This window comes from Ovis canadensis, chromosome 18 (genome assembly GCF_042477335.2).
Source record: "Ovis canadensis isolate MfBH-ARS-UI-01 breed Bighorn chromosome 18, ARS-UI_OviCan_v2, whole genome shotgun sequence".
NCBI classification, from domain to species: domain Eukaryota; kingdom Metazoa; phylum Chordata; class Mammalia; order Artiodactyla; family Bovidae; genus Ovis; species Ovis canadensis.
In genome coordinates, this window is record NC_091262.1 from 34,254,304 (window position 1) to 34,277,500 (window position 23,197).

Here is a 23,197-nt window from a genome sequence, read left to right on the forward strand (position 1 = left end):
ATTCCAAGGGACTCTCAAGAATCTTCTCCAGCACCACAACTCAAAAGTATAGATTCTTCAGTGATCAGCCTTCTTCATGGTACAGCTCTCACGTCTGTACATGACTACTGGAAAAACCACAGCTTTGACTATACACTAGGTTTGTCATAGCTTTCCTTCCAAGGAGCAAGCAGCTTAAGTTTGTGGCTGCAATCACTGTAATGATTTTGGAGCCCAAGAAAATAAAATCTGTCACTGCTTCCACTTTTCCCCCTTCTATTTGTCATGAACTGATGGGACCGGATACCATGATCTTAGTTTTCTGAATGCTGAATTTCAAGCCAGCTTTTTCACTTTCCTTTTCACCCTCATTAAGAGGCTCTTTAGTTCCTCTTTGCTTTCTGTCATTAGAGTGGTATCATCTACATATCTAGATATTTGTGATATTTCTCACAAATACATATCTACATATATATGTACATATCTAGATATCTGTGATATTTCTCCCAGCAATCTTGATTCTAGCTTGTGAGTCATCCAGCCAGCACTTCGCATAATGCACTCTGTATATAAGCTAAATAAGCAAGGTGACAATATACAGCCTTGATGTACTCCTTTCCCAATTTTGAACCAGTACATTGTTTCAGTAGACAACACAGAGCTGAAGAGGAAATTAGTAACCTGGGGGGAAAATCAGAAGAAAATGTCCAGGATCTGTCTCCACGGATTTCTCACACTCCTGCGTGGTCCAAGCCTTCTGAGCAAAGGACATGTTAAGCAGCAAATGGCCTTGGTGGCTGTATTCCTCTGGAGCAGTCCAGGGTCACACACTCCCCAGAGACATCTCACAGTAGCAAAGATAAAGCCCTTTCTTTTCTCTCCCTGGAGATGTTTCCCTCCATTCAGGATAATAAACTTCAAGGTCCCTTCCTCTCTCAGCCAGGGGAGATTTACCTACATCTCAAGGTAAAAAAGTAATCTCTCTGGAAGATAAGCCAGAAACCCTCAAGTGCTCATAGTCTCTGAATTTTGGAGTTCCTTTCCTGGAATGCATGAACTGTATGCACAGGTATCATGTAGCTCTTATCACATCACCTTGGGGGAATTAGGGTGTAGGGAACGGATGCAAGGTATTGCTATCATAAACCATCTGTATCCCTCACCCAGGTGTCCTGTGTCATCAGTACATGTGTAAGCATCTCTGTATGTGTCTGGCTAACTTGTGAGCTGAAAAACAGGGTAAAATGTAAGATCCTTCATAGTTTCTGACTTAACAGATGCATACACAGAATGATAAAGAAAAGAGATGGAAAATATGAGAAGTTAAAAGGCACGGAAGGTAAGAGTAAGAAAGTCTAACATAAATTTAGCTCCAGAAAGAGGAGAAACTGGGGCAGAATATTTGAAAACATAACAGCTGGAACATTCCCAGAATGAATGACACAAATCTTCAGATTCAAGAAAGGAAACATATTCTGAGCAAGACAGATAAAAATAAATCCATACCAAAATATATCAATTGCATTTGTGGGGTGTTTTTTCCCCCTTTTCTTTTTTGGCTATACCAAGCAGCTTGTGGGGTCTTAGTTCTGCAGCCAGGGACTGAACCTGGGCCCTGGCATTCAAAGTGTAGAGCCCTAACCACTGGACTGCCAGGGACTTCCCCTAATCATACCATGCTTGGATAGAGTTTTGGATAGATTTCTCTTCAGTAAAATTGGAAATCATAAGATAGTGGAATAGAACACATTATAAATCTATACTTCCATTTTAAAAAATGACAATCACAGTGGATTAATATCTTTCAATCTGCTGAAAGTAAGCTAGGACTCTTTTCCCAGCAAAAATATCCTTCAAAAATTGAGCTTGACTCGTAAATTACATCACAATAAGGCTGTTATTTTTTAAACTGGCTATAATGAAAGAAGGAAATGGAACCCACTCCATTTGGCAACCCACTCCAGTACTCTTGCCTGGAAAATCCCATGGACAGAGGAGCACAACTGAGCAACTTCACTTTCGCTTTTCGTGATTAAAGAAACAGAGTTTTGGTGAGGATGTGAAGTGAAACCCTTATCCACTGCTGGCAGGAATGTAAAATGGTGCAGCTACTTTAGAAAACAGTCTGGCAGTTCCTCAAAAAGTTAAACACTGAGTTATCATATGATCCAGCAACTCCACTGCTAGACATATACTCAAAAAAAGCTGAAAACAGGTATTCAAACAAATACTTGTATCTGAATGATTATTGGGGCATTATTTATAATAGCCCCAAACTAGAAACAACCCAAATGCCCATCACCTGATGAATGAATGGATAAAGGAAATGTGGGTAACCATATAACGGAATATTACTTGGTCATACAAAGGAATGTAGTGCTGATAAACGCTACAATGATGATGAGCCCTGAAATACTATGCTAAGAGAGAGAAGCCAGTCACAAGGAACAACAGATGGTATGACCCCATTTCTATGACAAGTCGAAAGTAAGCAAGCCTATAGAGTAACTAGTGACTGCCTGGGGCAGGGGTGCTGGTTAGATTGTGGTTTGATGGCTAGGGGTGTGGTGTTTTTCTCTGGGCTGACAAAGCTGTTCTAAGATTCAGTGTGACAACTGCTGCACAGGTGAATATACTAAAAGCCTCTGAATTCTGCACTTAAAATGGGAGAACTTTATGGTACGGGAGTTACATCTGACAAAGTTGTTATTTAAAAAGTCAAGCCAGGGGCTTCCCTGGTGGTCCAGTGGGTAAAACTTCGCCTTCCAATGTAGGGGGTACGGGTTTGCTCCCCCATCAGGAAGCTGAGATCCCACGTACCTTGTGGTCAAAAAACTAGAACACAGACAACAGAAACAATATTGTAACAAATTCAAAAAAGACTTTTTAAAAAAATGGCCCACATTAAAAAAAAAACTTTAAAAAATAATCAAGGCAAAATAAAGATATTTTCAGATAATCAAAAACCAAGAGTTTACCACCAGCAGACTCTCATTAGATGAAATTCTGAAGGATGTACTTTCATGTAGCAGAAAAGTGAGCCTGGATGGATGACAGCTAGACTGAAGGACAAAGAAAGTGGCGAACATTCGGTTAAAGCTATGCAATCCTTGACTGTACAAAATAACAATGTCCAGCGGGGTTAAAAAAAAATAGTTAAAACACCCAACAACAGATGACCCATAAATGAGGGAGGCAAAGACAGTGAATGTGTTCCAAGGCCCTTGTATTGTCTGCGAGGAGTATAATAAGCGTTGATAAGCTTAAAACTTATCATAAGTTATATAAATATGCATTTGCACTTTCTAGGGTAACTACCAAAGAACAAAAGCAGAGTATGTAACTTAAAATCTAGAAGGGGAAAGTGATTAAAAACAAACAAAAAAATTTACCTGTAAGAAAGCCACATAAAAGAGGAAAAAAATAATACAAAGAAAAAATAAGGTAGTAGATTTAAATCCAAAAATTTATAAATTATAGTAAATGTAAATAGACTGTCTTGACTAAAAGATTACAATCTGAATTCTTTAAATGGTACCTAATATTTGTCACATGTAAAAAATCAGGTGTACAGAAAGGTTGAAAGTAAGAAGATGGAAAAAATATACAAAAACTGACCCAAAAAAGCTGACGGCTATATTCATATCAAAGAAAACAGATTTTAAGACATAAAGCTTCAGTAGAGATAAAGAATATAATGATAAAGAATTCAATTCAGCAGGAAGACTCACTACTTTCAATTGGTATGGCTCATAATATAACTGCAAAGATACATGCAGCGAAGCTGATAGCACGACAAGAAGAAACAGAAAAAAGCCTGCAATTATAGACTTAAAATTAGCTCTTTGTAAATGACAGAACAAGTAACTAAACAATCAGTAACAATCCAGAAATTTGAATAACACAAACTCGACAACTACACCGTGTACACTTTTCAAGAACAGACATTTACAAAAGCCAACCCTGTACGGGGTCACAAGGCAAGGCTCAAAAAATCTCAAAGGAAAAAAATAAAAAAATAAAAAAATAAAAAATTAAAAAAAAAAAAAAATCTCAAAGGACTAACATAATAATGACATGCTTCCAACCAATTGTAATTAAGCCAGAAATCAGCAATAAAAGGATATCTAGGGAAAAAAAACTGTTTTCATGTCCATTGATGATTCATACCTGAAGAAATAATATGATTATATAATGAAGGTTTTTCTAATTCCATTCTTTAGCAGTTGGCATTACCATTTAGTAGTTGGCATTCTACTATCAAGAACTTTCCTGTCTCCCCTATTTGTTTTCTATCAGTAAAGATTCTTCATTTATTCAGTGGGTTGTAATCTATACTGTCATTATTTATGCTGATGCTCAAATTGTTTCATATATGGATTACATATATTATAGATTCTGAACTGGCGGAAAGGGAGCAGGAGTGAGGCATGGCACAGGGGCATGCAGAGACTTTTGGCAGAGATGACTATGTTCTCAAACCCGATTGTGCTGATGATATATATATCAAAGCCGATCAAATCATAACTCAAATACGTGCAGTTTATTATAGGTCAACAAAACAGCTTCAAAAAAGGCAAACTCAAGGAGCATCTAGAAGACTGAATTTTACTTCACTCTAGCTGTTTGATAACAACTAGAGACAGGGCTTCCCTGGTGGCTCAGAGGTTAAAGCGTCTGCCTGGAATGCGGGAGACCGGGGTTCGATCCCTGGGTTGGGAAGATCCCCTGGAGAAGGAAAATGGCAACCCACTCCAGTATTCTTACCTGGAGAATCCCATGGAGGGAGGAGCCTGGTAGGCTACAGTCCATGGGATCACAAAGAGTCAGACACGACTGAGTGAAAAGTAATAACAATAATAACAATAGAGACAGATTACTTGGGGCTTCCCTGCTGGCTCAGTGATAAAAGAACCTGCCTGCAATGCAGGAGACAAGGGTTCGATCCCTGGGTTGGGAAGATCCCCTGGAGGAGGAAATGGCAGTATTCTGTCCTGGGAAATCCCATGGACAGAGAAGCCTGGCAGCCTACAGTCCTTGGGGCTGCAAGGGGTTGCAAACTGTCGGACACAACTGAGCACGAACACAAGAGACAGATGACTAAATGACTAAATGACTAACTGTAATACGAAGCACCTAACAAGATTTTTTTGAAGTTTCCCTTCATTGGTCTGAAACAATTTATTAGCACTGTGGTTACCTAGACTTTTGAAGTTTAGCAGAATTTTCCCTATGAAACCATTTGGACCTAATGCTTTTTGTTTTCAATGAAGTGGTTCTTTCAAAACTTTATCCTATGGAAATTGAGCTATTTAACTTGTAATCTTTATGAGGATCCATTTTGTCAGAATCTATTTCTCTACCCATTTCAGATGGTGACTGAAGCTATGAAATTAAAAGATGTTTACTGCTTGGAAAAAAAGTTATGACCAACCTAGACAGCATATTAAAAAGCAGAGACATTACTTTGCCACAAAGGTCCATCTAGTCAAAGCCATGGTTTTTCCAGTGGTCATGTATGGATGTGAGAGCTGGACTATAAAGAAAGCTGAGCACCGAAGAATTGATGCTTTTGAATTGTGGTGTTGGAGAAGACTCTTGAGAGTCTCTTGGACTGCAAGGAGATCCAACCAGTCCATCCTAAAGGAGATCAGTCCTGAGTGTTCATTGGAAGGACTGATGTTGAAGTTGAAACTCCAATACTTTGGCCAACTGATGTGAAGAGCTGACTCATCTGAAGAGACCTTGATGCTGGGAAATACTGAAGGCGGGAGAATAAGGGGATGACAGAGAACGAGATGGTTGGATGGCATCACTGACTCAATGGACGTGAGTTTGAGTAAACTCCGGGAGTTGGTGATGGACAGGGAGGCCTGGTGTGCTGCAGTCCATGGGGTTGCAAAGAGTTGGACATGACAGAGCAACTGAACTGAACTGAACTCATTTCAAATAAATATTCGAATATGTTTAGAGGTATGCAAATTAATCTCATAATTTAAAAAATTTCTTTTCTATCAGTGAGTTTTTCCCCATTTGTCATTCTGTATTTGCGATTTCCCCCATTTTCTTTAATTTTTTAATCTTTATTTATTTATTTTGGCTGCACTGGGTCTTTGTTGCAGCAGGTGGGCTTTCTCCCGGTGGGGTGAACACAGGCTGTCTTCCTTGCGGTGCGTGGGCTTCTCACTGCAGCGGCTTCTCTTGTGGAGCATGGGCTCCAGGCATGCAGTAGTAGTTCAGGGCGTGGGCTCAGTAGCTGTGGCGCACTGATTAGTTGCTCTGTGGCATGTAGGATCTTCCCAGACTAGGGATCAACCCGTGTCTCCTGCATTGGCAGGCAGATTCTTAACCACTGGACCACGAGGGAAGCCCAATCCCCCCGCCTATTCTCTTAAGTTAGGCGGTAGTTTACTAGTTTGCTAAATTTTTCAAAATACAAGATTTTGATTGATTAATTGTTTTGCAGTTCTCTCTCTCATTAATTTCTGCCTCTGTCTTTATTATATTTTTGCCTCTTGTGCTTTCATTTGGTTTACTTTGTTGTCCTTTTTCTAACTTTCCAAGCTCGCCATTTAGTTCATCTATTTTCTTTCCTTTATTTATAATGGCTTTAAAGCTATAAATTCCCCCTTCATCACTTCATTATATGTGTCTTACAGAATCTGATTTGTTGTTTTCATTTCAAGAATCCTTTATTTCCATTTGTATTTCCCTTGTATCCAACAGTACATTAACAGAAAGTTTTTAATCTTCCAGATGAATAAGAACAGTTCAAAATATTTGTACTTTTGGGGAAATACTAATGTTTTCTTTGTGACCAAACATTGCAAAAATTAAAAAAGGAAGAAATTTCACTGAAAACAGAGTTGCAAAGTCTTGAAAGGGTTGCTCTCCTCACATGTATCTTCCTTCACAGCTTGCTTTACGTTCCTGGGCAGGAAGCTTACTTTATCACCCGATTTTCTCCTTGTTAAGCAACAGGACAGTCAATGAGATCTGCAACTCAGCCCCTCTGAGCTCTTGCTTTCCTCCAATGGTCTTGGGTTCAGGGCATCCCTTTCCAACTTCTTTTTCCATATAAAGTAAGGTTGTTCTCCTACGTTTTCTAGGCTTACCTGCAGTTTGCTATAGTTTGCATGTCCTAAATTGCAATTCCTCTGCCATTCCTGAATAAGTTCATTTTGCCAGTAAAATAGCTATTTTATTTTTAAGGTTGATAACATGAACTATTTTTATGAATGTAAAATGCACACTTGAGTAGGTACATTATTACTGGACTAATCCTACAATTTTCCCATAAAAATTACTTTAATTTTTCAAAGTAAAACAAAGAAAGAGAAAGGAGGAAAGAGATCCAGGAAATCCTTATGTTTGGAAATAAAGGAATATACTTATTAAAAAAGCATGCATCAAATAAGATAACAGAGTAGGCATTAGTATATATGTTTGACCTGAACAATAATCAAAGTTTACATATAAAAAATTTGTGCTATGCAACTAAAGATGCAATTACAGGGAAACGCAGAGCCTTAACTATTCTATCTCATATGTTTTTCATTTTCACAAGTGAAAAACAAAATGTGTCCAATGAACATAGAAGAAAATTATAAAGAGCCAAAATAATGAACAAATAATAGAGCCAGTAAACAAGGTTTGTTCTGTAAAAAGACTTACCAAAAACAAGAGAAAAGGCACGCATAACTCACTATCAGGACTAAAAGAAGAAACTCAATCACATATAATATAGACATTAAAATATAATAATAGGTTGTTATGAACAACTTTGAGCCAGAGAAATTTAAAATTTAGATGAAAGGGACAAATTTCTTTACAAACATAGTTACCAAAACTCACTCAAAAAGACAGAAAGCCTACAGCCTTACAGTTATTTTAAAGAAATATCTGTGATTAAAAATCTACCCATAAAGACACTATCAACACCCAAGAGCTGGTGAATTCTTCTGAGCATTTATGACAATAAAATATTCTAATTTTTAAATACTTCATTTAAAATTCCAAATTTTATGAATGATTCCAAAGTATAGAAAGACTGAACCTCCCAACTCTATGAAACTAGCATAATTTTGGTACAGAATTCTGCAAGGGCAGTTAACAAGAAAAATTACAAGTCACTTCTCATGCATGAATGTAGCTGCAAAAAATCCCAAACAATATGTTAGCAAACCAAATCCAGTCATGTATAAAATATACTATGACCAAGTCACACTGTTTCAGGAATGCATGGTTGGCAACATCAAAAAATCAAATTATTAAAGCAGAAGAATCTTATGATTCTTCTCAAGAGCTGCAGAATAAGCATACGGTAAAATCAAATAAATATCCATTCACAATGAGATCCATTCTTTATGAAAACTCTTATCAAAGAAGGAATAAAAGGGAACTTCCCTAACCCTACAGAGGGGATATACAATTAAAAAATAAACAAGCCTCCATCCAGGAGGATGAAATTTAGAAAGCTTTTCCTTGTAGATCAGAACACTACAGGGATGCCCACTCTCACTACTTCCGTATGATGTGCACTGGAAGTTGAAGCCAAAGCAGAACAGCAAGAATAGTAAATAAACAGTACAGGAGGACTGGAAAGAAGCAAGAGCATTAACATTCACAAATGACACAATCGTGTATACAGAACAACTAGAAGATCTTCAGATTAACAGAGGGGGAAAGCCTCAAGAAGATGTAAAGGGGAAGGAAACAGATTCTTCCCTAGAGGTTCCAGAAAGGAACACAGGGAACACCAATACCCAGAGAGACCCATTCAACCTGGGACTACAGACTGTAAGATAATAAACCTGTGTTGTTTCAAGCCACTGAATTTGTGGTTATTCATTACAGCAGAAAACAAATGCAGCGAGTTTAAGCAGACTGTTGGATGTGATGTCAGCACACAAAAATTGATTCTATTTTTATATATCACCAATAAACAAAATTTCAGAAAGCTTACCATTTACAATGGCATAAAAATTTTTAAGTCCAAAAAATAAATATACCAAATATGTCTATGATTCTGTTCAGAAAATTATAAATAATTATTAAGAGAAATTAAGGAGTAATCAAAGGACTCTTTGAGAACCCATAGAATTCTCCAGGCAAGAATACTGGAGTGAGTTGCCATGCCCTTCACCAGGGACTCTTCCCGACCCAGGGGTCGAACCCAGGTCTCCTGCATTGCAGGCAGATTCTTTACCATTTGAGCTACCCAGGAAGCCCACAAGGAGTAAACAAATATTTGAATCATAGTCATGACTGGAAGACAACAACACTATCAAGATGCCCATTCTCCCCAAACTGATGTATAACTTCATGCAACTCTAATCAAAATTCTATTTTTTCCCCTTGAAGGAATTTAACAGATGAATGTATAGTTTACATGGTGATGCAAAATTCCAAAAATAGCCAAGACACTCTGGAAGACCTACAGGGTCAGAAGACTAGTGCCAGCAGACATATGAGGACTTACTAAAAACCTACTTTAAAAACAATGAGATACTGATGCAAGGATAAGCAAATAGATGAGTCTCTCTTTGGTCTAAAGAGACTAAAGAATCCACAAGCAAGGCAATATACAGAAAGTTAATTTAAGACAAAAGTGGCACTGCAGAACACTAGGAAAGGAGTCTTTCAGTAAATGGGGCCGGGGCACTGGATCTACATGAGAAGAAATGAAATTTAAACACTACTTCACTCCACACACATAAATCATTTTCAAGTGAACTGCAGCTCTAAATGTAAAGGGCAAAACAATAAAGTTTCTGGGAAAGAATACAGAATAATTTTATAATCACCAAGAGATTTATCAAACAAGATATAAAAAGCACTAACAAAAAAGATAAAGATAAGAAAAACTGAACTGTCTTTTTAATTAAGAATATTCTGTGTGCCATCTAGTTTAAAATAACTTGCTTGGTGGCTCAGACAGTAAAGAATCTGCCTGCGATATGTGAGACCTGAGTTTGATCCCTGGGATGGGAAGATCTCCTGGAGAAGGGAATGCCAACCCACTCCAGCATTCTGGCCTGGAGAATTCCATGGACAGAGGAGCCTGGCAGGCTACAGTCCATAGGATTGCAGAGTCAGACATGACTGAGCGACTTGCACTTTCAGGACCTGACACCTGAAAATAAAGAAAAATAACATCCTGGTTGGGCTTCCCAGGTGGCGCAGTGGTCAAGAATCCACCTGCGATGCAGGAGACTCAGGTTAGATCCCTGGGTTGGGAAGATCCCCTGGAGGAGGAAATGGCAACTCACTCCAGTCCTCTTTTCTGGGAAACCCCATGGACAGAGGAGCCTGGTGGGCTACAGTGGAGGGAGTTGCAAAGAGTTGGACACAACTGAACGCAAGCACAAGCAAGGTCCTGAGTAGCACACAAGTTAGGATGACTGTTCTCTTTGGGGATGAGGATGAGACGGGCAGAGAGGAGGCTTTTGAAGGTGCTAGCAATGTTCTAACTTGGGACATGGGTATAGAGGTGTTTCCTTCGATACATATCATTAACATGCTGTCGGTGGAGTCCCCAGAGGCTGCTCCCTCATGTTCAGTGATGAAGGACCCCCAGGCATACAGTCCCAACACACAGCTAAGTTTCATTACAACAGGCGGTAAAGACACACCATCAGATCAGCAAGGGGAAAAACACGCCAGTCTGTAGGAATCCATACTGGCTTTACATACACTCTCCCTCCTAGACAGCATGCTCTCTCTCAAGGAAAGCGTAGCTACACGTGCGCAATGCTTCTGCCCTAGGGAACTCACCAGAGATGCAATGGTTAGGGTCTTTATCTAGGGCTGGTCACATAGGAACCCTTTAACCCCAAAATGTCAGCTTCTGAGAATGAAAGCAAGTGTTAAGTGCCCCACATAGGCAAAAGGACTTTATTAGCTTAAAAAAGGTTCCAAAAGCTGAGTTCCTAGACACCAGTCAAGGGCCAATCTTGTGTGCAGGTCTTTCTAAGGATAATTCTCAGGCCTACTATGTTAACTCATTCCTACAAAGCTTATGGGCTTCCCTGGTGGCTCAGCAGTTAAGAACACGGGTGCTAATGGCAGGAGATGCAAGTTCTATCCCTGGGTTGTTAAGATCCCCTAGAGAAGGAAACGGCAACCTACTCCAGTATTTTTGCCTGGGAAATCCCATAGATAGTGCCTGGTGGGCTACAGTCCGTGGGGTCACAAAAAAGAGCTGGACACGCCTTGGCGACTAAACAACAACACAGGTTATATGGATGTTTTCTGCACTTTTTCCCATGAAATATATATTATTTCACAGTAGGGTGGAGGAGAGGAACTTAAGAGTTTGGGAGTGTATACACTGCTATATTTAAAATGCATAACCATCAAGGACAAACTGTATAACACAGGGGAACTCTGCTTAATGTTATGCAACAACCTAAATGGGGAAAGAACTTGAGAAAGAATAGACACATGTCTATGCATAACTGAATCACTTCACTGAACAACTAAAACTATCACAACACTGTTAATCAACTATACTCCAATATAAAGTAAAAATTCAAGAAATTTTCATAATAAAAATGTTTAAAAATAATTGACTAAAATTATATTAAATCCACTTTTAAGAGCCACAGATGAGAAGATATCAGCAATATGTATAACAAAAACAACTATGTGGAATGTAAAAATAACTCCTATAAAACAAGAAAAAGACAACTCCACAGAAAAGACAGAATACTTGAAGAGTCACTTTAAAAACGAGGACACAGTCCATAAATACAAGGTGCTCAGCTTCATTAATAATCCAGGGAACCAAAACCTTAAGAAAATACATACACCTACCTGACAGGCAAAAACAAACTCACAGTATCAAATATCAGAAAGGACGTGGGGCAATGAAAAGTCTTAACACGCTGGTAGGAGGGCAACCACGTTTGAAGACCATTTGGCTTCAGATCGAAAAGTAAAGCCTATACATACCCTTAGACCCAGCGCTTCTACTTTTAGTTACACACAAACTAAAGACCGTGTGCAGCAGGGAGTATACACAAGAACATTCAGAGCAACATTAACAGCCAAAATCGGAAACCAGCCCAAATGCCATCGAAAGCAGGGCGGGTAAACTGAGGCACAATCAGACAACAGAATATTCTATGGCAACGAAATAAGCTTTTATTATAAATCATTAAATTATTTAAAAAATTAGAAAACCTCTACCTGCGCCTTCCCTGGTGGGCCAATGGTAAAGACTCGATGTTTTCAATGCAGAGGGCACAGGTGCGATCCCTTAAGCCAATAAGGTCCTTTTGCCTACGTGGGGCACTAACACTTGCTTTCATTCTGAGACGCTGACATTTTGGGGTTCAGTTCAGTTGCTCAGCCGTGTCTGACTCTTTGTGACCCTATGAATCGCAGCACGCCAGGCCTCCCTGTCCATCACCAGCTCCCAGAGTTCACTCAGACTCATGTCCATCGAGTCAGTGATGCCATCCAGCCATCTCATCTTCTGTCGTCCCCTTCTCCTCCTGCCCTCAATCCCTCCCAGCATCAGAGTCTTTTCCAATGAGTCAACCCTTCGCATGAGGTGGCCAAAGTATTGGAGTTTCAGCTTCAGCATCATTCCTTCCAAAGAAAGGTTCCTATTAGTTATCCCTGGGGGAACTAGTATCACCCATGCCACATGGCATGGCCAAAAAATTAAAGAAGAAAAGGAAAACCTGTATCTACAATATGGAAGAATCTCACAAACATAACATTGAATCAAAGAAGAAAGACAAAGTAGAAACATAAACCATCAAGCCATTTACTGAGTTCAAAAGCAGGCAAAACTGAATTAACTACATTACTCATAGGTGCATACATGGGTAAGCTAATAAAATTATTATTATAAAAAACAGGGAAATAGTTATCTCCAGTGTAGGGAGGACGTTATGATGAGGGAAAATATTACATTTCTTCATGTAATTACAGTTTTATAATTATTCTTTACATTTACGTAATTTTAATATAAAGTTAAACTCCATATTCTTTATATGTATATATATACACATAGTGTACTTAAAAAATGTATCTACTTTCACACACAAATTGTTTTTTGAAAAAACAGCAACAAATAACAAATAAAGTATTAATATTAAAAACACACAAGCTCCAAAGAACAAATGATCAGGGAGTATAAATAGTTAACCAAAATGTACACATACAAAATAATCTTATGGAAAAATGTTCAACTTTTTTTTTTTTTTTGATGCAAAAGCAAGAGAATTTTTATTACCAAGCTCGAGCTGGGGCTCCCACCGATACCGACGCAGCAGCTATAGGGAGGAGCCCTGATCAACTTTTCTAATAATTAATACCATGAGGCAACATTTCACACCTATTAAAACAAGAAGAAGAATGGAATACGGTGATAATTTACAAGATAAATGACAACCACAAAGACTGAGAAGCTACGTGGAATAAATTATGAATACACTAAGGTTATTTAGAAATTTTAAAATTTAAATTTCATGAGAAAATAAAGACAGCTGAAGTGAGAGAAAGGCGGATTACGACTGCAAAGTTTCTTCTTGATATTGAGAGCATGGTTCATTAAGATATAGGGCTTTTTAGATAAAGTGAACTCAGTAGTTCCCTGCTATTCTTTAAGAACAAAGTCCCTATGTCATAATGCCGAGAACTTCCACTAGCTGATTTCAACTTGTATTTTCACTCTGTGCCAGGGATTGTAGGAGGCACTAGAGGACAGAGATAGGCAAGACATAATTATTACCCTCAATGAGCTTCTAGACAAGTAGGAAATAGACATGCCAATAAATAATTATAATGGAATGGGGTAAGCCCTACAATAAAGTCTTTTCTTAAAAGTCTTATGACTTCCCAGATGAAGGTAAAATTCAGGAAAATCATGGAGCAGCTTTCCAAAGAATACTGAATTGGATCTTGAAGGACAACTGGAACCTCTCAGACAGGGTGGAAGCTGTGAAGAGTAGTCAGTGCACTGTCTGTGCCAAGACTGGTGTGGACCAACAAGGGTTAGAGGAGACTGTTCAAGGGCCTCACGTACCAAGCTACAGGCAACGGAGACCCACAATGGCTTTGGCATTCTGCTCCTCAAAATACTCGGCAGTTATCCATGGACCTCTTTTTCTATCCTTTCTTCCCTTAAACGGAATAAATACAAAATACAACCCAAGTAACATTCAGCTGTAATGCAATCCCATGAAATTTTTCACAGAATTAGAACAAATAATTCTAAAACTCATACAGAATCATAAAAGACCCCAAACTGCCAAAGCAGTTGTGAGAAAAAAGAACAAAGCTGAAGGTATTGCTCTCCCAGACTTCTGACTAGACTACAAAGCCACAGAAATAAAAACAGCACAGTACTGGCATAAGAACAGACACACAGATCAATGCACCAGGATAGAGGGCCCAGAAATAAACCCACACACCTGTGATCAATTAATTTATAATAAAAGGCAACAATATATACTGGAGAAGAGTCTCCTCAACAAGTGGTGCTGAGTAAACAAAAAACCCAATCAAAAAATGGGCAGAAGACTTAAACAGACATTTTTCAAAGACATACAGATGGCTAACAAGTACATGAAAAGATGCTCAATTCTGCTAATTATGAGAGAAAATGCAAGTCAAAACAATGAGATAACACCTCACAATATCAGTGATATCTGACTCAAGATATCAGTCAGAATGGCTGTCATCAAAAAGCCTACAGACGATAAATATAGGAGAGAAAGTGGAGAAAAGAGAACCCTTGTATACTATTGATGGGAATGGTGCAGCCATCAAGCAAAGCAATATGGAGGTTTCTCAAAAACTGAACTACCATATGATCCAGCAATTCCACTTCTGGGCATGTATCTAGAGAAAATGAAAATACTAATTCAAAAAGATACATGCATCCCAGTGTTTATAGCAGCACTATTTACAACAGCCAGAACATCAAAGTAATGCATCAGCAGATGAATGAATAAAGATGTGATATATACACACACACACACACACAGAGAAATAAATAATACTCAGCCATAAAAAAAAAATGAAATTCCACCATGTGCAGCAATATGGGTGGACTTCGACCATTATCCGGCAATAACATTTAAGAATTGATGCTTTTGAACTGTGGTGTTGGAGAAGACTCTTGAGAGTCTCTTGGACTGCAAGGAGATCCAACCAGTCCATTCTGAAGGAGATCAGCCCTGGGATTTCTTTGGAAGGAATGATGCTGAAGCTGAAACTCCAGTACTTTGGCCACCTCATGCGAAGAGCTGACTCATTGGAAAAGACTCTGATGCTGGGAGGGATTGGGGGCAGGAGAAGGGGATGACAGAGGATGAGATGGCTGGATGGCATCACTGACTCGATGGACGTGAGTCTGAGTGAACTCCAGGAGTTGGTGATGGACAGGGAGGCCTGGTGTGCTGCGATTCATGGGGTTGCAAAGAGTCGGACACGACTGAGCTACTGAACTGAACTGAATCGGCAAAAATATTGAAATGCTATGCTGTATACCTGAAACAAATAGAATACTGTAAATCAACTCTACTTCAAAGAAAAATACTACATATTAAAATATATAGTTAACTAGTGCTACTACTAAGTCGCTTCAGTCATGTTCGACTCTGTGTGATCCCATAGACGGCAGCCTACCAGGCTCCTCCGTCCCTGGGATTCTCCAGGCAAGAATACTGGAGTGGGTTGCCATTGCCTTCTCCAAAATACCTACTATCTACATCAAAGGTCTCTCTCCTAACCTTAGAAGTAAATTAGGGCATTACTAACATATGCAAGAAAAATAATAAATTATTGGTTGGAGAGAAAGACAAACAGGACTATTCCCTGCTGGTCCAGTGGTTAAGACTTTGCACTTTCTCCTTGCAGGAAAGTGAAAGTGAAAGTGAGGTCGCTCAGTCGTGTCCGACTCTTTTCGACCCCATGGACTGTAGCCTACCAGGCTCCTCCATCCATGGGATTTTCCAGGCAAGAGTATTGGAGTGGGTTGCCATTTCCTTCTCCAACTAGTACTACTTTATTTAACTATATTTAATATAGTATTTATATTTAATTTTATATATTTCCTTAAATTTTTTTTTAATTTACAGAAAATAGAATAATTCCCATGTACCCACCAACTAAATTTAAGAATTTAAGTTCTGTCCTGTTGTTGTTTAGAAGCCATGGACTGTAGCCCTCCAAGCTCCTCTGTCCATGAGATTTCCCAGGCAATACTGGAGTGGGTATCTCCAAGGGAATATTCCAGAACCAGGGATCAAACCTGCATTTCCTGTATTGGCAGGCGAATTCTTTACCACAGAGCCACCAGGAAAGTCCAAACTCTATCCTATTTCTCTTTTAAAGGCATAAAACGATTCAGATATATTTAAAATCCTTCACTTCCCCTATCTTCCTCTCCAGTGACTGTGACTATCCTAAAGTGGATGTGTATAATTTCCCTGCACACTGTTCTTTTACTGCACATCTAATACTACAGTCTTTTTCCAATTTTTAAATCCTGGGTTTCCTCATCAGTAAAATGAAGGCAATAGCTCCCGGTTGCTGGGAGGATGAGAAATATTATGCATAAGGTGGTTATCATGGGGACTGACGCTGAAAATGATTCAAGATTCAGAAATTTCCTCTCCTCCTACTAGACTATAAGTTACTTTTTGACAGTCAGCAGCCTGGCTAACTAAATGTTGTTTCAATTTAATTCTATTTATTATTTCACACAGAATACTCTGCCTCTTCCTTCTCCAATTTCAGCTTTCTCACCTAGCCTCTCTCACTATGTCCCTTTTTTTTTTTTAATTGAAGTCTAATTACTTTACAATGTTGCGTTTGTTTCTGCTGTATGAGAAAGCGAATCAGTTACATAAATTGTTCCTTACTCTTGACAGGGGCACAGGAGTGCTATTTATCCACGTTGGTGGCACCAGGGGCTGTCAGGCTGTTGTTTAGCTCCACAACTTGTGGCGGACTCTTTTGCAAACCCATGGACTGTAGCCCTCCAAGCTAAGTCCCTCCATCCATGGGATTTCCCAAGCAAGAATACTGGAGTGGGTTGCCACTTCCTTCTCCAGGGCATCCCAACCTCAGGATCAAACCCATGTCTCCTGCATTGGCAGGAAGATTCTTTACCACCAGGGAAGCCCAAGCTGTCAGGTACCTGCTCCATTTCAGGCCACTAGACGTCCAAAGTCGCAAGTAACCTAAGGGCAACTAAGGGGTACAGGAGGAACCTCCCGGTTGTACAAGGTGTTTTGGGGTCTGGCAGTTCAATTTAATTCAAATCCTATCTCTAGCATTTAATCACCAAACGCCCTTTCACAAAGACACTTGTTTGTGCTCTAGTCTCAATGGCTAAAGTGAGAACAACCCTATCTAGCTCTCTGGGTGGTGATAAAAGAACCCTTACTAAGTAGTAAGCACTCTGTGAAGCATTTACTGGCATATACAGCATTAAGTCGGTTCAATACTAACAAAACCTCCAAGATGTAAAATAGGTTATCTCCTTCATATAAGAAGGAAACTGAGGTACTTTAAGAGTTGGAGAGTCACACACCTAGTATGTGCAGAGGCCAGCATCTGAACTCAGGAAACCTGATACAGTCTGTGCCCTTAACCATTTCCCTTTGCTGGGGTTAAGCTACAGTTAAGATAAAGAGGTGCCGGGCACGTGGTACAGACACTCAAAACACCACTGCCTGGCTCATGCATGTGGGAGGCCATTTAGAAAAGTACAGTGATTTGGTTTTCCCTCGGTAGAGAAACGAGGTAGTGCCAGGCATCTAGACAGTGACTGTTCTGTGCCAGGCATCAGGGCAGGCACTGGAGCACACGAACAAGAACATAGTGGCTGCTAGGCCGGCTCTGCCCCCGACGCCCTGGGACAGCTTGGTAAAGTTAGCCCCCGCCCCCGGGTCTCTGTATCCGAATCAGAATCTCCGCTCAAGCCGCTCGCGGGACTGGAGGACTCCGGACTCTGGCCTAGCGGAACCGAGGGAGACAACGGGAGGAACCGGAGAGGCCTCCCTCTCCATCCCTGGGCCGGATAGCCAGGAACGGAGATGGGCCAGGCGGACAACCCGTAAGTCGGCGTGTGCGGGAACTCACCTCTCCTACACTCTGGAAGCGGGCGGAACCAGGATCTAAACTACCCGCGTCGCTGCCACAGCCCGGGGACCGCGCGCCAGCTCATTTCGCGCCGGAAGCCGACAGATTCCGATTGGCTGCGTCCCGAAGAAGCCGACCAATACTGTCCCTCGGTGGCAACCTGTCCCCCGCCCCGTGGGCTGCTGGGGCGGGATGCGCGTACAGGGCCGAGAGGGGCACGTATTCGCAAAGCCCAATCAAAGCCCGGAATTCGAGGTCAGATGACTACAGTTAATCCCCCGGGCTTCCGGCCTTGGCAGAGTCCTTCGTTTTTAGTGAGTTACAGAGTGTGTTGCAAAAGGCCGTCAATGAGAAAGGCTCCTGGAACCCGACTGTGGCTGAATTGAAAACCCCTGCGTTTAAGGGGAGCCTGAGATTTTTGAGTTCCCATAGGCCCCGCCAAGGCTCTACTCTCTGGTCTTTTTGGTTCTGCCTGTGAGACTTTGACTCCTGTCCTCTCCACCTGCTTGGTAACTCTGGCCTCTACCCCACACAGTATGTTCGAAGTGAGCAACTGGAAATTGTCACTGATGGACAAAAGGGTGTCAAACTCAGATGCATGCAGGGACATGTGCAGTAGCTGAGTGAAAACCCGTGCTGAGGTTCCAAGTGATTTTTTCCATCATGGGACTGTGGGCCCTCTAATGCCAGATTTTCTTTACTTGCTAAAGAAATGAAGTTATTTCTCCTTTAAAAAAACAGAAAAATCTGTTTCAGTCCTATTTTGTGAGTGAAATCTGCTAGGTTTTTTCCCCCATTTTCTAAAATTAGAGTATAATTGCTTTACAATGTTGTGTTTTTGCTGTACAACAAAAGTGAATCAGCTGTATGTATACATAATATCCCCTCTGTCTTGAATCTCCCTCCTTCATCACCACCCCCACGGCACCCCTCTAGGTCATCACAGAGAACAGAGTTGAACTGACTATGCTATACAGCAGCTTCCCATTAGCTATCTAAATCTGTTTTTTAAATGTTCAGAAACAAAGCCGAATGGGACGATCAGAACACATCGCTGTTGAATTACTCTAGGAAAAAAGCAAAAGCAGAGTCAGCCAAGCAGACTTTTAATACCAAAATGATCAAACAGGAAGCAGGATAGGGATAAAGAACAAAGAGTGAATAATTTACCAAAAGAATAAAGCGGTAACTTTTAAATTCAAAGGGTTCCACAAGTAGGATCCTCTCTCAGAATTCAGTAAAGTTTGACGCTGAGGTGAAATCGCCTAAACCACGCACTGCCTGAATTCTTTCGCCTTTTTCTTCACTGTCTTTCAACTTTATGCTCTTGTCCAGTGCCAGGCATTGTGCCAGCTCTGGAGAGTGTCCTTAAGGAGCATACATTCGTTTAGACATCTTTTGAGGAGGCAGACACTTGTGCACTTTATGACGACAACACAAGCGGTAACAATGCTGACCTATGTTACAGAGGTACCTAGGAGGACAGATTTGTCAGGTTAGGTGAGGGTTTCAAAAGGTGTGCTGATAGCTGAGTGATAAATAGCATGTATGATCTGTAGGCAAAGGCCGGGAGATGGAAAGCTATGTAAGGTAGCTTTAAGAAACTATCAGAAAAGGGGAAAATAGAAATTACACATTACAGGAAACAGATGACACACCTCAGTTTGGACTTCACGCTGAAAACAAATAGCAAGTGAGAGTGAGATAGGGAGACGTTTGTGTACTACTCTTAAGTAAAATCAATGATTTTATATATATATATGTTTATATATATATATATATAGCTATGTATACATATATGTAAATAAACGTATCTCTACCACTCAAGTTATATACCATTTCCAGCACCCCAAAGATTCTCTTGTGGAACTTCCATTGTGGAGTTAATTTCTGCCTTTTTTTTTTTTTTTCTGAACATAGTATCTTCAAGCTTCACCTGTCTGTGTACCAGTAGTTCATTCTCTTTTATTACTGTGTAACGTAGAGGAAAACGGGAAAATTTTGAAATGGTCTAAAAACATGAGCTCTGAAATGGTTTAAAAATTGAGTATCCAGTGAAACCATGGTGCTGCTAGCACACCCTTTGGGGATATCTGACTTGATGAGTGTTCCATACCTTTCATTGTCGTGGAAATAACTTGGTGTTTTTAAAGATCTAATACTTTGTACAGAAATGCAAATTGTGTTCAGTGCAATGTATTTTATTACTGCACTGTGGGTTTGATCAGTTCTGCCAGGTTTTGCATCTATTTGTAAAACATTTCATTATTCCTTATTTATTATGTGCCTGCCTGCAGTACTTTGAACTTTTCTTTGAGCTTTATTAATATCTTCCTGGGTCTCAATAATTAATGACTTAAATATTAATAAAACCTTTGATACATTCATTTTATATCTATGTGAGAGCCTTGATTAAACTAGATTTTTAAAATTATTCTTTAACAACAGTCTGCAGTTGTATGAACACAGTACAGTTTGTTTATCCATTCATCTGCTGATGGGCATTTTAATTTTTTCCCTTTGCCTATTATAAAGCTGCTATGGATGCCTTTGTATACATTTTTTGTGAATAAATGCATTAATTTTTCTTGGTAAGTATCTAGGAATGGAATTTCTGAGTCATGGAGTAACTTTGGTGAAAACGGACTTGTTTTCAAAGTGATTGTACCATTTTACACTCCCACCAACACCATATGAGTTTCTTACTTTCTGCATCCTTGCCAACACTGGGAATTGTCAATCTTTTTCATTTTAGCTATCTGTAGTTATTCTATGGTATCTCATTGTGGTTTAATTCACCATTACCATAGAAGGTTTTTATGAAGGAAGGGACTGAATAAATTTACATTTTAGAAAATTCTTTCTGGCTCTTATGTAGAGAATGATACTTGTACACCAAAGCTCATAGCAGCATTATTCACAATAGTCAAAATGTGGAAAGAACCCAAGTGTCCATTGGCAGATGAATGGATAAACAAATGTGGTCTGTACATGCAAAGGAATATTATTCGATCTTAAGAAGGAATGAATTTCTGATATATGCCACAACATGAATGAACTTTTCATACTGTTCATGGAGTTCTCAAAGCAAGAATACTGAAGTGGTTTGCCATTCCCTCCTCCAGTGGACCACATTTTGTCAGAACTCTCCACCATGACCCGTTTGTCTTGGGTAGCCCTACACAGCATGGCTCATAATTTCATTGAGTTAGACAAGGCTGTGTTTCATGTGATCAGGTTGGTTAGTTTTCTGTGATTGTGGTTTTCAATCTGTCTGCCCTCAGATGGATAAGGATAAGAGGCTTATGGAAGCTTCCTGACTGACTGAGGGGGAAACTAGGTCTTGTTCGGATGGGTGGGGCCATGCTCAGTAAATCTTTAATCCAATTTTCTGTTGATGGATGGAGCTGTGTTCCCTCCCTGTTGTTTGACTTGAGGCCAAACTATGGTGGAGGCAATGAAGATAATGGCAACCTCCTTCAGAAGGTCCATGCAATGCCGCACTCAGTGCCCTTGACCCCACAGCAGGCCACCGCCAACCCATGCCTCCTCTGGAGACTCCTGAACACTCACAGGCAAGTCTGGGTTAGTCTCTTGTGGGGGCACTGCTCCCTTCTCCTGGGTCTTGGTGTGCACAAGCTTTTGTTTGTGCCCTCCAAGAGTCTGTTTCCCCAGTCCTGTGTAAGTTCTGGGATCTCTATGGTGGGGTTAACAGCAACCTCCTCCAAGAGGGCTTATGCCATACCCAGGTCTACTGCACCCAGAGCCCCTGCCTCTGTAGCAGTCCACTGCTGACCCGTACCTCCACAGGAGACACTCACACACAGTTCTGGCTCAGTTTCTGTGGGGTCTCTGTGTCCTGGTGCTCACCAGGTTTGTTAGAGCCCTCCAATCATCTCTGGTGGGTATGGGGTTTGATTCTAAATGCAATTTTGCCCCTCCTGCTGTCTTACTTGGGCTTCTCCTCTGCCCTTGGACATGGGGTACCTCTTCTGGTGTGATCCAACATTCTCCTGTTGATGTTGCTCAGCAGCGAGTTGTAATTTCGGTGTTCTCCCAGGAGATGAGCGCATGTCCTTCTACTCTGCCATCTCAAAAGGCAAGATGGGTGAAGATGCTTGCTATGACTAGTGCATTCTCCTGACAAAACTCTGTTAGCCTTTGACCTGCTTCGTTTTGTACTCCGAGGCCAAATTTGCCTGTTACTCCAGGTATCTCTTGACTTCCACTGGAACGGGTGAATTTAACTCAGATGACCCTTATATCTACTACTGTCAGCAAGAATCCCTTAGAAGAAATGGAGTAGCCATCATAGTCAACAGGAGTCCAAAATGCAGTTCAGTTCAGTTCAGTTCAGTCACTCAGTCGTGTCTGACTCTTTGCAACCCCATGAATGGCTGCACTCCAGGCCTCCCTGTCCATCACCAACTCCTGGAGTTCACCCAAACTCATGTCCATCGAGTAGGTGATGCCATCCAGCCATCTCATCCTCTGTCGTCCCCTTCTCCTCCTGCCCCCAATCCCTCCCAGCATCAGAGTCTTTTTCAATGAGTCAGCTCTTTGCATGAGGTGGCCAAAGTACTGGAGTTTCAGCTTTAGCATCAGTCCTTCCAATGAACACCCAGGACTGATCTCCTTCAGAATGGACTGGTTGGATCTCCTTGCAGTCCAAGGGACTCTCAAGAGTCTTCTCCAACACCACAGTTCAAAAGCATCAATTCTTCGGCACTCAGCTTTGTTTGTAGTCCAACTCTCACAGAAAAGGAAAGATATACCCATTTGAATGCAGAGTTCCAAAGAATAGCAAGGAGAGATAAGAAATCCTTCCTTAGTGATCAATGCAAAGAAATAGAGGAAAACAATAGAATGGGAAAGACTAAAGGTCTCTTCAAGAAAATTAGAGATAACAAGGGAACATTTCACGCAAAGATCAACACAATAAAGGACAGAAATGGTATGGACCTAACAGAAGCAGAAGATATTGAGAAGAGGTGGCAAGAATACACAGAAGAACTATACAATAAAGATCTTCATGACTCAGATAACCACGATGGTGTGATCACTCATCCAGAGCCAGACATCCTGGAATGTGAAGTCAAGTGGGCTT

At 40.5% G+C, this 23,197-nt stretch overlaps 1 protein-coding gene across 2 annotated transcripts in view; it reads right to left on the reverse strand.

The window, feature by feature from the left end:
- Positions 1-18,315, reverse strand: part of BLM (BLM RecQ like helicase) — a 90,148-nt gene extending 71,833 nt beyond the window's left edge. For both annotated transcript variants that reach the window (XR_011250520.1, XM_069560345.1), the window contains exon 1: positions 18,091-18,315. The gene's annotated coding sequence lies outside the window, so the exon portion shown is untranslated. The remainder of the gene's footprint in view (positions 1-18,090) is intronic.
- Positions 18,316-23,197: the final 4,882 nt, after the last annotated feature.